The following is a 12792-nucleotide window of genomic DNA, read 5'->3' on the forward strand; positions in this document are numbered from 1 at the left end:
AGTCATGTGGCGATGAGTAGGGCATCTGGCACTGGGGGCCAGGGCAAGGAGAAGCGAAGGTCATGACAGTGAAGAGCAAGCTCTCACTCGCCTTTGCTCATCTCCAGGGTCATAGACCATTTTCAGAGTTCTGTGACTGCCTGATGGGACTGTTGTAAACCTCACCATTTTACTCCACATTTTAGATTATCTCACCCATTCTTCACCCTCTTGTTTCTCACTCTCTTGTCTGGGGTCCAAATGCTCCCAATCCATATTGAATTTCTTATTATCCTTAAGCATGATAGTTGCTTTCACATCTCTTTGTCTTTCAATCTCTTCTTCTTTTTGCCTTGGGTACACACTCTCCTTCAAAGGTTGGTGAAAAAAAAAAAAAGTCTCTTAAAAACACCTCTTAAAACTCCATCAAGTCATCCAGGAAAACATACAGCGTGGTCCTAAAGGCACAGGACCTGGTTCTTCCACTTAGCCTCTGTGGGATGCATCAAGCTTCCTTTAGTGTTCTCATCTCTAGAATGGAGCCCGCAGTGCCACCTGCACTATGGAATTGTTTAAATATCACACGTGAAGAGCTTGTCTTAGATCCTGCCGCAGACTGAGTACTGAGTAAATGTAATTACTGTGTGCAACAACGCATTAGATTAGTTCTCCACAAAGAGATCCATGAATCTCAGGCAATATTAATCACTTTTCAGATGTTAATCTGAGTATCATCTGCATATGGAATGACAGAATTTATTGTCTTATAATTATCTGTTTAAATATCTTTTATTATACCTTCCTATCTTCCACCCCTCTCTATGTTATGTCCTGTCAATAAAAGCATAGCAGCACGGGAGCCGATTCTTTCTCAAACTCTACCTTCTGGGAAATCAAGCTGATGGAAGTTAGGGCCAGGAAGATCCTAGCAGAATCCAGGGACCTGTTTTAAGCCTGGGTGGCTCATGGTCTGATGGTGACCCAGGGCCTGTGTTGGTCTTAGGTAGTGGGGCATTAACGCTTGACATGCTGTGGTGTGATAGTTAACGATGTTTCCACCCGTGGTTAATGGTAATAAGGTGAAAGAAGCGGGCGAAGCCTTATTTTACACAAAGCGTCTGCTGAATGAACAGTCTGGGGAGAGCAGGGCTATTGGGGTGAATTAACTGTGTTCCATTCTGGGACAAAAGGAAACAGTAGACTGGGAGCCGTAAACTGCCAACTCAAAACAGTTTACTGTGAGAGGCAGAAGGGCTTTGTCTGCTTTGAAGGCAATGGTATCTTTGAAAGCTCTGGTCCAGTGTGTAGAAAATCAGGAGGCAGAGCTTCAGGGTGGACCAAGGGCAGCCCTGCACATCCTTCGTTCACATTTTGGTGGAAAAAGACCAGGAGCCTGAGAGCTGGTCAGAGGACATTTGGATAGATGAGCCTGAAAATCTTGAATCTGCAGATTCCCTTGAATTTCTAGCAAGCAAAGTCATCAGCCACCTTCCTCTGCTGCAGGAACACTGCCTCTCCTCACCTAGAGGTGACATGAGACTCTGCTGTGAGACAGGGCCTCGCTGTGCTCTCCTGTTCCCAAGATGTGCTGCTACCACCCCTCAGTTCCTCCAGGAACAACATCCAAGGGCAGGCCTCAACATTATCTTAACACAGAATTTCTATCTTAGCTCTAGGTAAAAATGGTTGTCGCCCCAAGGAATTGTAGAACTTGACTAACATGCCTCTGTAAGAACTGGGGAGACATTTTGGGGAATGAAATGTGGGTGTGTTGGAGCAGACAGAGTGGATCTTATGGCTGGAATTTTTGATATTGAAGAACGTACCCATGACTCTGGATTCATGTTCTGGAAACAATATCTAGAGCTTTCTGGACTGGCACCGAAAGGTGTAAATTAAATGTGGATTGAAGTGAATGAAGGTAGAGATGCCAAAACCTCCTTGGAAACATTTTGGAGGAACAGACAAGGCTTGGGTCGGTGGGAATGTTTGAATGGCTTTGCTACGTAAGACTGGAGTGAGAACCAGCTGACCATGTTTCCCAGGAGAGCCTGGGGAATGGCCTGTCACTAAGGTGGTAAGGAATACAGAGGTGGGGGTGGATGGGCTTTTTTTATATCTAAGTGATGGTTGCTTTACATAGGCCTGTGTGATAGTTGGAGATGCTGCCATGAAATAGAACTCTCCCACATAAGGATGATAGATTTGAGGAAGGGCAGAAGCCATATGGCAGCATTTAAACATCAGTCACAAAGTGGAAGCACTTATAATAATAATTGGCACCGAGGCCAGAGTGACACTCAGGGTGTCTTGTCCAACAGAGATCACTGCTGATAACTGTTAAATTTTGGCATTTCCTAGGTTTGTTTGTGTTTGTGGAGAGAAGGAGGAGAGAGAGAGAGAGAGAGAGAGAGAGAGAGAGAGAGAGAGAGAGAGAGAGAGAAGTGTGTGTTTGTGTGTGCAGGTGTTGGGTGGGTTGGGGAGGGAGAAATTTCCCAACTTACATTATCAAGAATGGTTAAGATCTGGTGGGCCAAGGCTAATGTCGGCTGTCACAGTGGGAAATCATACTTCCCCTCTGGGATAGCAGACTGGTATCAGTTCTTAGATCCAGAACCTACTAATAGAAGTAGATGCCAGCTCTCCTTGAGGAAGATCTCTGTAGAAAGTTTATAAAACAAATGTTCCTCTTGTTCTCCCTAAAATCATCTGAAGCTCTTTGTCAGAGTAGGTGTGCATGGAGGAAAGAGGGGAATCCAGGATATTGCCATGGAACAGAGTTGAACTGGAGTCCTGATATTAGGAGTCTGCTAACTGGAGTTGGAGCCAGTGGAGACAGGGTGATAAATAGAATTTGGGTCCAAGTCTTTCTTATTGTTATGGTTATTACTCAGGACCCAAATGGCATAGATGCCCTGTTTCTGGTAGAATGTTCACATTAGTTCTCCAAACTGTGGCGCAGAGACCTTTGTGCTAGACAGGTGCAGTGCAGACCCATGAAGTAGACTGCTCCACCCCGAGGTCATCAGTCAGAAGCAATACTGCCACTCCCAAAGACTTTCAGGATTCAGAGGCCAGGTCTTCACGGGGATGCCCCTGACAGGTTCTGCATGGTCTTCAGAGGGTGACTACGGACCAGAGTATGTGTGTGCAGGTCCTATTCCCACCACAGCTGCTCGCTTGATACACTGTGTTTCTGGAGCATGTGGAAACATTCTCAGGAACTTGATTGCTTCTTTGAAGTTGGCAAATGTATTCTTTCTGACCTCATAGGTGGGCAGGAGGACCTAACACTTCACCTTCAAAAGGCAGGACAGCCGTGGCCAGTCGGTGTCTTGCCCCAGGGCTGTGTCACTTCTCCAGCACTCTGTTGTCACATTGCCTGTAGACTTCACAACCGTTTTCAGACCCTCATGCTGTCTGCTGTATTGATGACATCTCACCGTCAAATTGTCTACCATAAGCTGATTCATGTCAAATACACCCAGTCACATGGACTTGGATGGGTGAGACACTGAATTCATTAGATGCTGGAGATGGAGTGTTAGGGGTTGGATTCAAAGCAGACCCAGAAATGACCTCACAGGTAGCCACAGTTTTCTGACATCTCTCTCAATATACACCTGTGGCCTGCTGGATATTTCCTGTGGCCACTGAAAACTGAGGAAAGGACCTGGGCCTGGTTCACAGTGGGTGGGCATGATGTATTGCTCCTACCCAAAACAGAACATTGCTCTATGTGACACCCCATAGCAGATGCTAAAGGACAATGGTGAAAGGAAACCCTCTTCCAGAACAGAGTCCCCCCACACCTGGACATCAGGTCCATATGGAGGGGGAGGTTGTTGGCCTGAGGTACAAGCGCATGGTGCGCGCGCGCGCACACACACACACACACACACACACACACACACACACTCGGGCAGTGGCCAACGGCTTGGCTGGAACGATGGGAAGGAAATGATTGGGAATTCAGGGATGAGGACCTGGGAGAAACAAGCACATGATGAAACTATGGCTATGGGCCTGCAGCATGGGGGTCATTTTATATCTTCGAAGTACTTTCCAGAACGTCTCCCTTGAAAGGACATTTTTAGCCCCTGGCAGACCAGAGCAACTTAACCTGTGAAGCTGGATTCCGTCCCTGCTTCAGCATAAGGTGGGTAGAACATGGTTAAATCATGATTTCCTAAATCATTAAATAATCTTTCTCTTCATTTCATTAGCTCCCTTCTAACAGAGCCACTTTTAATTATATTCAATCTTTAGATATTAATGACACTAAGATATGATTTGTAAATGAAAACCAACCACACGTGTTTCTTAGTTAAGATCAAAGGGAGAAGAAATGAATCGTATCTGCTAAGTTAATTGTCACCCTCCCTTGCCATGGAATGATCTCTCTCCACATAATAATATCAGTCTGATGGAAACAGAGGGCTCCCCAGTGGTATCAGGGCTCATTTGGACAATAAGCTGATCAGTTATTTGTTTCTTTCTTCATGCTTTTTCATTTAAGAATTTGAAAATAAATTTGAATAATACCAAAACAAAAATGTTAGTTTTTAAAGGGAGAGAAATCATCCAGACTATAAAATGAGTATGACGAGGAGGAAAATGTAAGTTTGTACATCAACTGGATGTGATTCTGCCCATTGAGTATCTGTGAGAACTTGAGTCAATACTGTTAATTTTTCTTGGCTTTAGTTTCTCCATCTGTAAAATGAAAATAATGACACCTATTATACACAATTACTTTGAATATGAAATAAGAGAGTTCTTTTATTGCTCCAGGAAAAAAATGTGAGATATATATATATATATATATATATATATATATATATATATTTCCTTCATAATAAAATTATATGTGAGAAAAGAAAGATGAAATATTTCAAATGCAGACTTGTCAGCTGGGAACACTAAGGATTTATTGCTAGAAAAATGTGACGTGTATAAATTAGAAGTCCCCGATAAAAGTGGACAATACCAATTCAAACATTTCTTTCTTACTTATTGGAAAGTCCAATAGAGACAGAGAAGAAATCTTAAACTCAGGCACCAGTTTAAGACCATTACTCGCCTCCAATCGCAGTCCTGCTTTGCCTTCCTTCTCCTTTGGAGGCTCCTTTCTCAAAGTCCTTCAGAGTATTTGTGCCATTCAAAGTAATTGGCTCAGTGGGTGCAGCATTGCTTCTTACCCTGCACCCACATCCTCCCAGCAAACAGACAGAAGAAACAGAGCTCTCTATTCAGAGACCACACAGCTTGCTATCTCTTTCCCACATCTCTAAGTGAAAGAAGAGGACACAAAAGGATGTTTTCCTGAGTTGATCGGTGGTACAGGCTTATCCTGCACTGCTGGGACTGGTCGCCTTTCAATGCATGGCAATACTGCCCCCATGTGGCCAAATGTAAAACATCCCTCTTCAATCCAGGCAAACAGTAAAACTTGACCCTACACAGGGCAGAAGTAATGGGCCGCTTCAGCTATATTTGATTCATGGGGAAGAGCACCATGATTATCTGGACAAAGGCAAGTGTTTCACAAAGAGCCTGAGTGTACTTGATTTGAGAACTATTAATTCCCCCCAAAGCATGAATGGCATTTTAAATTATTGGTAATTGGAGATTTTGAAATAAGGGTGAAAATCCTCATGCTTACCTATTTCATGAGTCAGGAGAGATGCAGTAATCCATGCTTTAAATACTTTGCAATTCTAGCTGAATGGTGTTGTGAAATTTATGGAAACACACTGGGCTTTGTTAGACAAAGTACTGCCACTCAAATGCTTCGTCTCTTTTGGGTATATGACTGGAAGCAAGTTTTAAAATTTCCTGGTCCTTAGTTTAGTGTTATGAAGAATTCCATTTTAAACTGAGAGAGTATATCAATTTCTTGCTGTAAAAATTATTTCATTCCAACATAAAAGGCTACATCAATCTTAGTTTGCATAATTATTAGGTATTTGAATATGTACTTAACATGTGCTTGGCTAAGAGTTAAAGATGTGGGTCCTGCTTCCAGTTTGCTTACAAACTGTTCAGGAAAAAATGGACAAGACATATCCAAAGGCATCCATTTCCTCATTCCCCGTATATGTATAATAATCTCACTTTACTTACCTTGTTGTGAATGTTAATGACATGAGCCTTTTGTGGAGAAATTTAGACTGTATGAATGAATGTCTAGCATGTTATAGGTTTAGATCTTATTCTTTCCCTTTCATTCCAGTAACAAGTAATTCTTTCCTCCTATTAACTAGTAATAGGGTCATTCACAGATCACAGATTCACTTCAAAGTAAATAAATAATTCCTACAAATCCATGCCTCATTTACTATGAATTATAACAGAACCAAGAGCTAGAATCAGCCATACCGCTGAAGCATACAAAGTGGAGTGTCTTGAGCTGGGGAATACGGTGTTAGGTATTAGCTTCTTTGTGCAGGTGGTGATTGGCATAAATGCTCTACCTGTGAATCCGGTTGGATTTACAGTGCCCTATCAAAACACATTTTCTGAATAACTGAGTTTAAGACAATGAATCATTTACAAGGAAAATTCCCTATCCCTCCCCCAATATTTGAAGTAAGAGTATGTCCTGTTTTTTTTTTTTTTCCATAGCCCTTTCCTACTTTAGAAGAATGTTTCACATCAGAAATACAATTCTTTTTGGAGGCATTACATTGAATAGAAATGCCTTCATTCTACTATGGTGAACAGCTGACCCCTCTACAAACCTTACACATAGCTTCTCCCAGAGTAAAGGACAGGCACAGCAGAGGGGGACAGGAGACCCTCCTGGTCCATGAAAACATCCTGGCTTTAGGAATGTGAAGAAGACACACACACACACACTCACACACACACACACACTCACACACACACACACTCACACACACACACTCACTCACTTACACACACACACACTCACTCACTCACTTACACACACAGTACACACACACTCACTTACACACACAGTACACACACACACACTCACTTACACACACAGTACACACACACACACTCACTTACACACATAGTACACACACACTCACGTACACACACACACACACATATATACACACACACACTTACATGCACACAGTATTTGGAGGGAAATGTACAGGTACTTTAAAATAAATTATATCTGGGGAGTGAAAGTGGGAGTGGAGAGTCCTGGAAGAATTGGGGAACTTCAACTTTCCAGGTTCAAGGGTGTTTTTCCTACGAACGTATGAATACATATTACTTCTACACAAAAAGATATTACTTAAATATTAAAAAGAATGATGCATGTATAGAGAACCTAAACATTACAAGATGTTTTAAATTAAAAAAAGGAAATTACAGATATATGTAAAGTATATATGTATGCATGTATTTTATATATATATTGTATATATATATGAAAGTCTATATATCTATATACTTTAAAAATAATATTTATGAAGAGATGTGAGGGTTTAGGTAAAGATAATATGATCTCTAATTTTTTTCTTCCATAAACTCAATTTTTCTTGGATTTTTTCTTTTTAATAATCATGTATTTGTGGGTTCGCTGCATAATTATATCCACTTGTATATGGATCAGCCAGATTAAGTAGCTGGTTTGCAGCTGATGAAAACTATCTCCTTGGCCTGAGCTGTTTCCAGTCTCTGCCCAGGCCCCTTCGTGTGTACACTGGGTCTTTATCAAAGTGTTTTCTACTCACTAGGGCTGATGAGGGTCCTTTATTTTATGCTCCATTAGGATCCTACTATTACTTCTACTGAGAATTTTAACACTGTATTTTAATTTTTATTTTTTTATTGGTTGTTCAAAACATTACAAAGCTCTTGACATATCATATTTCATACATTAGATTCAAGGGGGTTATGAACTCCCATTTTTACCCCAAATACAGATTGCAGAATCACATCGGTTACACATCCACATTTTTACATACTGCCATATTAGTAACTGTTGTATTCTGCTACCTTTCCTATCATCTACTCTCCCCCTCCCCTCCGCTTCCATCTTCTCTCTCTACCCCATCTACTGTAATTCATTTCTCTCCTTGTTTTTTTTCCCAATCCCCTCACAGCCTCTTATATGTAATTTTGTATAACAATGAGGGTCTCCTTCCATTTCCATGCAATTTCCCTTCTCTCTCCCTTTCCCTCCCACCTCATGTCTCTGTTTAATGTTAATCTTTTCCTCCTGCTCTTCCTCCTGGCTCTGTTCTTAGTTGCTCTCCTTATATCAAAGAAGACATTTGGCATTTGTTTTTTAGGGATTGGCTAGCTTCACTTAGCATAATCTGCTCTAATGCCATTCATTTCCCTGCAAATTCCATGATTTTGTCATTTTTTAGTGCTGTGTAATACTCCATTGTGTATAAATGCCACATTTTTTTTATCCATTCATCTACTGAAGGGCATCTGGGTTGGTTCCACAGTCTAGCTATTGTGAATTGTGCTGCTATGAACATCGATATGGCAGTATCCCTGTAGTGCGCTCTTTTAAGGTCTTCAGGGAATAGTCTGAGAAGGGCAATAGCTGGGTCAAATGGTGGTTTCATTCCCAGCTTTCCCAGGAATCTCCATACTGCTTTCCAAATTGGCCACACCAATTTTCAGTCCCACCAGCAATGTGCAAGAGTACCCTTTTCCCCACTTCCTCACCAGCACTTGTTGTTGTTTGACTTCAGAATGGCTGCCAATCTTACTGGAGTGAGATGGTATCTTAGGGTGGTTTTGATTTGCATTTCTCTGACTGCTAGAGATGGTGAGCATTTTTTTCATGTACTTGTTGATTGATTTCCTCTGAGAAATGTCTGTTCAGGTCCTTGGCCCATTTGTTGATTGGGTTATTTGTTATCTTATTGTTTAATTTTTTGAGTTCTTTGTATACTCTGGATATTAGGGCTCTATCTGAAGTGTGAGGAGTAAAAATTTTTTCTCAGGATGTAGGCTCCCTATTTACCTCTTTTATTGTTTCTCTTGCTGAGAAAAAACTTTTTAGTTTAAGTAAGTCCCATTTGTTGATTCTTGTTATTAACCCTTGTGCTATGGGTGTCCTATTAAGGAATTTGGAGCCCGACCCCACAATATGTAGATCGGAGCCAACTTTTTCTTCTATCAGGCGCAGAGTCTCTGATTTGATATCAAGCTCTTTGATCCATTTTGAGTTAACTTTTGTGCATGGCGAGAGGAGGGGATTCAGTTTCATTTTCTTGCATAAGGATTTCCAGTTTTCCCAGCACCATTTGTTGAAGATGCTATCCTTCCTCCATTGCATGCTTTTTGCCCCTTTATCAAATATAAGATAGTTGTAACTTTGTGGATTAGTCTCTGTGTCCTCTATTCTGTACCATTGGTCCACCCGCCTGTTTTGGTACCAGTACCCTGCTGTTTTTGTTACTATTGCTCTGCAATATAGTTTGAAATCTGGTAGAGCTATGCTGCCTGATTCACACTTCCTGCTTAGAGTTGCTTTTGCTATTCTGGGTCTTTTATTTTTCCATATAAATTTCATGATTGCTTTATCTATTTCTACAAGAAATGCCATTGGGATTTTGATTGGCATTGCATTAAACCTGTAGAGAACTTTGGGTAATATCACCATTTTGATGATGTTAGTTCTGCCTATCCATGAACAGGGTATATTTTTCCATCTTCTAAGATCTTCTTCTATTTCTCTCTTTAGGGTTCTGTAGTTTTCATTGTATAAATCTTTCACCTCTTTTGTTAGGTTGATTCCCAAGTATTTTATTTTTTTTGAGGATATTGTGAATGGGGTGTTTTTCCTCATTTCCGTTTCAGAAGTTTTGTCGCTGATATACAGAAATGCCTTTGATTTATGCGTGTTGATTCTATATCCTGCCACTTTGCTGAATTCATTTATTAGTTCTAGTAGTTTCTTTGTAGACCCTTTTGGGTCTTCTAGGTATAGAATCATGTCGCCCGCAAATAGTGATAATTTAAGTTCTTCTTTTCCTATTTTTATGCCTTTAATTTCTTTCATCTGTCTAATTGCTCTGGCCAGTGTTTAGAGAACTATATTGAATAGAAGTGGTGATAGAGGGCATCCCTGTCTTGTTCCAGATTTTAGAGGGAATGCCTTCAATTTTTCTCCATTCAGAATGATGCTAGCCTGAGGCTTAGCATAGATAGCTTTTACAATGTTGAGGTAAGTTCCTGTTATCCCTAGTTTTTCTAGTGTTTTGAACATAAAGGGATGCTGTACTTTGTCAAATGCGTTTTCTGCGTCTATTAAGATAATCATATGGTTCTTATCTTTAAGTCTATGATGTGGTGAATAACATTTATTGATTTCTGTATATTGAACCATCCTTGCATCCCAGGCATGAATCCTACTTGATCATGGTGCACGATTTTTTTGATGTGTTTTTGTATCTGATTCACAAGAATTTTATTAAGGATTTTTTGCATCCAGGTTCATTAGAGATATTGGTCTGTAGTTTTCTTTCTTTAAGGTGTCTTTGTCTGGTTTCGGAATCAGCGTGATGTTGGCCTCATAGAATGAATTTGGCAGAGCTCCCTCTTTTCTATTTCCTGAAATAACTTGAAAAGTATTGGTATTAATTCTTCTTTAAAGGTTTTGTAAAACTCCGCTGTATACCCATCCAGTCCTGGGCTTTTCTTGGTTGGTAGTCTTTTGATTGCTTCTTCTATTTCATCCATTGATATTGGTCTGTTCAAATTGTGTGTATCCTCCTGACTGAGTCTGGGCCAATCATATGACTTAAGAAATTTATTGATGTCTTCACTATCTTCTATTTTATTGGAATATAGGTTTTCAAAATATTTTCTAATTGTCTTCTGTATTTCTGTAGCATCTGTTGTGATATTGCCTTTTTCATCCCATATGTTAGTAATTTGAGTTCTCTCTCTTCTTCTCTTTGTTAGCATGGCTAAGGGTCTGTCGATCTTATTTATTTTTTCGAAGAACCAACTTTTAGTTTTGTCAATTTTTTCAATAGTTTCTTTTGTTTCAATTTCATTGATTTCTGCTCTGATTTTAATTATTTCTTGCCTTCTGCTACATTTGCTGTTGTTTTGCTCTTCCTTTTCTAGGGCTTTGAGATGAAGTGTGAGCTCATTTATTTGTTATTTTTTTCTTTTTTTGAGGAATGACCTCCAGACGATGAATTTCCCTCTTAAAACTGCTTTCATTGTGTCCCATAGATTCCGATATGTTGTGTCTGTATTTTCATTTATCTCTAAGAATTTTTAATTTCCTCCTTTATGTCTTCTGTAACCCATTGATCATTCAGTAACATATTGTTCATTTTCCATGTGATGTAGGATTTTTCCTTCCTTCTTTTATCATTGATTTCCAGTTTCATTCCATTATGATCAGATAAAATGCATGGTATTATCTCCACCCCTTTATATTTACTGAGGGTTGCCCTATGGCATAATATATGGTCTATTTTTGAGAAGGATCCATGTGCTACTGAGAAAAAAGTATATCCACTTGATGATGGTTGATATATTCCATATATGTCAGTTAAGTCTAGGTTATTGATTGTGATATTGAGTTCTATAGTTTCTTTATTCAACTTTTGTTTGGAGGATCTGTCCAATGGTGAGAGAGGTGTGTTGAAGTCACCCATAATTATTGTGTGTGGTCTATTTGATTCTTGAACTTGAGGAGAGTTTGTTTTATGAACGTCGCAGCACCCTTATTTGGCGCATAAATATTGATAATTGTTATGTCTTGTTGGTGAATGGTTCCTTTTAACAGTATATAATGTCCTTCTTTATCCCTTTTGATTAACTTAGTCTTGAAGTCGATTTTATTCCATATGAGGATGGCCACCCCTGCTTGCTTATGAGGACCGTGTGCGTGGTATATTTTTTCCCAACCTTTCACCTTCAGCCTGTGTATGTCTTTTTCAATCAGATGTGTCTCCTGGAGGCAGCATATTGTTGGATTTGTTTTTTTAATCCATGTTACCAGCCTATATCGCTTTATTGGTGAGTTTAAGCCATTGACGTTTAGAGTTACTATTGATATATGTTTTGTACTTCCAGTCATGTTTGATAATTTATCTTTTTTTTTAAATTTAGTTTGTTTCTCCATGATTAGTTTTTCCCCCACCCTCTGTCTTTACTGAGGCACTTCCCACTGTTGGTTTTGGTTATTGTTTTTCATTTCTTCCTCGTGTAGTGTTTTGCTCAAGATGCTTTGCAATGTTGGTTTTCTGGCTGCAAATTCTTTTAACTTTTGTTTATCATGAAATATTTTTATTTCGTTGTCATACCTGAAGCTTAATTTTGCTGGGTACAAAATTCTTGGTTGGCATCCATTGTCTTTCAGTGTTTGAAATACATTGTTCCAGGATCTTCTCGCTTTCAGTGTCTGTGATGAAGAATCCATTGTTAACCTTATTGGGTTACCCCTGAATGTAATCTGCCTCCTTTCTCTTGTAGCTTTTAATATTTTCTCTTTGTTCTGTATATTGGATATCTTTATAACAATGTGTCTTGGTGTTGGTCTACTGTGACTTTTTATGCTCGGTGTCCTGTATGCATCTACAATTTGTATATCCGTTTCCTTTTTTATTCCTGGAAAGTTTTCTCTAATTATTTCATTCAGCAGGTTACTCATTCCCTTGGTTTGAATCTCTGTACCTTCTTCTATCCCAATGACTCTTAGGTTTGGTTTTTTTATGTTATCCCATATCTCTTGGATGTTTTTCTCGTGATTTTTTAACAGCCTTTCTGAGTTGGCTAGACTCTTTTCAAGATGATATATTTTGTCTTCATTATCTGACGTTCTGACTTCTACTTGCTCCA

Source organism: Callospermophilus lateralis, chromosome 8 (assembly GCF_048772815.1).
Source record: "Callospermophilus lateralis isolate mCalLat2 chromosome 8, mCalLat2.hap1, whole genome shotgun sequence".
Taxonomy (NCBI): Eukaryota; Metazoa; Chordata; class Mammalia; order Rodentia; family Sciuridae; genus Callospermophilus; species Callospermophilus lateralis.